The sequence below is a fragment of the Ochotona curzoniae genome, unplaced genomic scaffold (genome assembly GCF_017591425.1).
Source record: "Ochotona curzoniae isolate NIBS_2020 unplaced genomic scaffold, NIBS_Ocur_1.0 scaffold_4921, whole genome shotgun sequence".
In the NCBI taxonomy this organism is placed as follows: Eukaryota; Metazoa; Chordata; class Mammalia; order Lagomorpha; family Ochotonidae; genus Ochotona; species Ochotona curzoniae.
Window position 1 is genome coordinate 251,484 of NW_024467125.1, and position 4,820 is coordinate 256,303.

A 4,820-nucleotide genomic window follows, 5' to 3' on the forward strand; every position below is an offset into this window, starting at 1 on the left:
AGGAGTTACTTGCCATATCCTGATTGCTGTTGGCACTTATCACTGTTTCAGTAAGCAATTTCAAGGTAATGGGACAGCACAAAACTAACATTACAGGGCTAAGGAATGTCCGTGTCACTGGCGTGCAATACCAGAGAGAGCTTTAGGTCTGGCTCTGTGTGAGGACTGCAGGTGGGATTTGAAAGTAGACACACTGAATACAATAGAAACCTTGTCTCCACCACACACCCATGAATGGGTGATACCATGGACATGATCAAGACCAGCTTCTCTTCGTTAGATTTGGGGGAAAGTGTAGTAGGCCTGTGATACAGTATTAGAGTATTTTGATTTCATGTAAAATCAATAGTTACTTTTTAAAACAAATGTGTGCAAAAGAGACTGTGTGTGTTAGGCAAAGATCAGAAGTGGACCAGAGAGTTTTATGTAGGACCAGAGGATTTATGAGACAAGAGACAAAACCTTAAAATCACAAAATAACAAATATGACATTCCTGAAAAGTACAATAAAAGCCTTCCCTCAGCAGCCATCAGAACTCATAGAGACAAAGCGCTCCAATACTATGCACTGGACATGGGGAAATAATTTTGGTTGACAAAAGAAGTTTCAAGTCAAATGTTGATGTTCTTTGTGTGCAGACTTTGGGGATTTGCTGGTTTATTTTCTTTGCTTATTTGTTTGTTATTGTATTTGTTTTTATTGTCTTCATCAAGTAGCTATTATTGGAATAGGCACGTTTCCAGGAGCAGTGCAAATCATAATGATCTCTCGATAGGCTCCTAATCTTGTTAAATCCTTCCTGGGGACATTTCTATTTTTTGGGCACTTAAAAAAATTATTTCAGCCCAGAGCAGGTAATGGACATATGGAAAAGTAGCCAGTGGGAAAGTCACAAGCTGAAGTTATGGGTAACATCTGCATTTCATAGGGACAGCTAAAGTGACAGTGACCATTGTTTCAGAGCTCCACTCCAAAGATCTAACTGGAATAGGGTAGAGCATAGTGCCACATGAAGGAGACCATGGTATTCACTATATGTCTCAGGGGCTTGAAGGAGATGGTATAAAGACAGGAGTAAGGAACAATGTAAATTTCTACTAACTTCCTGATATTCCATCTTGCCATGTGTGTACATATATATTATTGTGTGTGTGTGTACATCTATGGAGGTGGTTTGCAGTGACAGTAACAGAAAAAAATGTACCTAGGTTCAACTCAGAGTCTCCAGCTTACACTGGTTCACGGACATGATTAAGGATTTTCTCGTGCTGAAAAACCCAAACTGTGCTTTGAATATGAACTGTTGCCCAAGATTATGATTTCTCTCATGTGTGAGCAGTTGGCAGAGAGCCATGGATCACATGGAGCTATGCAATCCCCAACTACCAATATAAGCTGCAAAAGCTGTGTTCAGTAGTTCATTTCTTGTAAGTGTATTTTTGACTTCATGATACTTTTGGTTAAGCTGGGTATATTGTAAGTCACAAGCACCTGTGTCCTCAAATATTGCACATAATACAGTAGCCAATACACATAACCATTGGTGAAAATAAACACACAAGCAGAAGTGGAAACAGAGCAGCATCCTTTTCAATTCAAAAAAGGACACACGTAGTGACATAGGACAGGACTCTCCACTTTGAAGTGTCAGGGGAATGAGCCTACTGCATGTGTTAGTATTGTTTGACTCACCTTTTAGCATTTCATTGTTACTCATCCCTTTTATCAGCATGCTCCAAGGTGGCTTTGGCCATCTGAATAGAGACCCTCCACAGGGCTGCTGCATGGTCTGTGTCCTTTGCCAGACACATAATTTCCCAGATTATGTCTCACACATACCATATGTTCATTGAAATCCTGATCTTTGTCCAAATGCCACATGACTTGAGGGGCTTTTATGCACCTGAGATATGAGTAGTACACTCCACTCTGTCCCCCGTATGTTTTTAAAGCTTGTTGTCTTCCCTGCTAGCATACAAACTTCAGCATCCTGTGATGTGTTGCATGATTTATCTTTGTGTACATTTAGTCTTCAATTATTCACTGTTAGGAAGGTTTCTTTTCAGGGCTGTTCACACACTGTTGAAATGATGTCTGGAACGTGCCTAGTGGTCAAAATTCATTCTCAAGTGCATGAAGGAATTTCATTCTAGCTGCAGATACACAGCCTCATGAGGAAGTGATGCATATTGGAGAGGAATTCCTTAAACTGACAGTTGGAAAATTCTGGAGGGACCCAAACTGATATGAAAAACACAAATGATGGTGTTTCTGCAGGGTAAATATCACTCATGTCTGTCCTGTTTTCTATCCTTTGGTAGTCATATTGGCCAATGGAACCAAGGAACCATACACGGCTTATGGAATTTCTTCCTCTGGTATTCTCAGAGGACCCAGCACTGCTGACTATTACATTTAGGCTTTTCCTCTCCGTGTATTTCATCTGTGTCACTGGGAACCTGCTCATCATCCTGACAATCATCAAAGACCCACACCTCCACACACTCTTGTACTTCTTCCTCGCCAACTTGTCCTTCTCTGACATTTGCTTCACTACCACCACAGTCCCCAAGATGCTGGTTAACATCCAGATGCACAGCAAAGCCATCAGCTAAGCAGGCTGCATCACACGGATGTTTTTCATAATCTTTGCAGGGCAGGAAAATTTCCTTCTCACCGTGATGGCCTATGACCTGTTTGTGGCCATATGTCACCCCCTGCTCTGTGCAGTCATCAAGAATCCCTGGCTCTGTGTGCAGCTGGTTCTGGTGTGCTGGACCATCGGTGTCTTGTATTGTTACACAGCTTGTTGGTGTTGAGACTGAGCTTCTGCGCACACCTGGAAATCCCTCACTTTTTCTGTGAGTTAAATCAGGTTGTCCACAGAGCCTGTTCTGAAACCTTTCTCAATGACCTCATGATGTATTTTGCTGCTGTACTGATGGCAGGAGCTCCCCAGGCTGAGATCCTGTACTCCTACTACAAGAGCATCTCCTCCAACTCTGCCATCTCATCAGCTCAGGGCAAGTACAAGGTCTTTTCCACCTGTGCCTCTCATCTCTTCACCATCTCCCTAGTCTATTTTAGAAGCATAGGTGTGTTCCTCAGTGCTAGTGCTGTCCCAATTTCAGCCTCAACTACAGCAGCCTCAGTGATGTACACCGTGGTCAACCCCATGCCGAACACCTTCATGTATTCTATCAGGAGTAATGAGATCCAAAGTGCCATGAAAATATCTCTAAGGCATTTCTTCCAAGGGTCATGTGCAAGTCATAACTGTAAATTGAATCTACAAACCTCAGAACTTGCAGAAGTGCAAGTTGAAATCTTCCCCTTTCCCTTCTTGTTTCCTGTTGCTTCACTTCATTTCCACAACTGCCTATTTACTGCTTCTTCTCTGATGTATTCAGTTCTCTTGGATTTTCACACTTCTTTTCTTTGGTCATTTTCCACTTTCCCAAGATCATTCTGAGCTTAACATCAAACCACCTTGATTTCCTTTCTGTGTCATAAAAGAATATGTTGTACTTCTCCTACAGTAATAAACTTCATTCACCACATAGGGTGTGTTTAATAGTCTATATAGCATGAGGATAGTTCTATACAGCCTTGGAATAATAAGGTTGGAGATTTATTCATGCATCTGCAGCCTGTGATGTTACACAAAAAGGTTAAGCCCAAGCATGATGCGAAGCCTAAATCTTACCTTGCAAGCACCAGGGTCCCATATGGGTTCCAGTTTGTGTCTCAGCTGATCCACTTCCAATCCAGCTCTCTGGTTAGAGCCTTGGAAAGCAGCAGAGGATTTCCCGAATCCTTGAGACCCTGCACCCATGGAAGAGACTCAGAAGAATACTCTGGTTCCTTGGTTTGGATTGGCTCAACTCTGGCCATTTAGGGTATGAGCCAGAGTATGGAAAATTTTTCTCTATGTTGCTTCTTCTCTTTGTAAATCTACCCTGACTTCCCAATAAAACTAAATGAATCTTTAAAAAAAATGTTAAGCCCATGATGGATGATTCCAGATTAGTGTTCAGAGTTCTGCTTTGAGTCTCAATTGCTCTGCTTCTCATTTGGTTCCCTGTTAACACACATGGGAAAGCAACAGAGGATGCTCTTGACCTACACATGGGATTCCTGGATGCCATGTCAGGTCCCTAGTTTCATCTTGGACAAGGCACAGCCTTTGCAGCCATTGGGTAATAAATAAATAGATGGAAGCATTCTCTCTCTCTCTTTCTCTTTCTCTCTCTCTCTCCATGGTGTAAAAATAAACTTATTTCTTATTTCCCTCTTAACTCTCCTATCTGCTATCTTGTCAGCACACTCATATGTCTTACAGCAGGCTGTCATGCTATTAGACCACAGTCATATGGAGCTCCGTCTCCCCAGTGCCTCCTTTGTAACCGGGCACAGTGTTGTCAGGCACTCTTTGCTGAACAAATATGCATGTGTAGTGTTGTGTGCAATGAAAGTTGGAATTTCTCTAATAGATTCACTATGGCTTCAGAGTTAGGGCTTCCCCACAACAAAGAAACATTTTCCATTATCCAAGGAATTACTGGAGAATGTTAAGTCTTACTCATTTGAGTGGCTGAGGGCCAGCATGTTAAGAAGCTCTCATCAGATCACCCTTGGGGACTGCATGTGCTGAGCCTTGGCCACAATATGATGTTGGGAGTTGGGGTCTGAATCTACGTCTCTCATGTGAGAGGAATGGAGCCTATGACCCCTCACTTGGTGCCTCCCAGGATGTGTATTAGCAGGATGCTGGGATTAGGTGTGGGAGTGGAGCACATAGTCCAACCCAGATTCTCTG

The 4,820-nt window shown here is 42.5% G+C and overlaps 1 pseudogene; it reads left to right on the forward strand.

Annotated features, from left to right (window-relative positions):
* The first annotated feature begins 2,361 nt into the window (after positions 1 to 2,361).
* LOC121149985 lies at positions 2,362 to 3,473 on the forward strand (annotated as a pseudogene).
* The last annotated feature ends 1,347 nt before the right edge of the window (positions 3,474 to 4,820 follow it).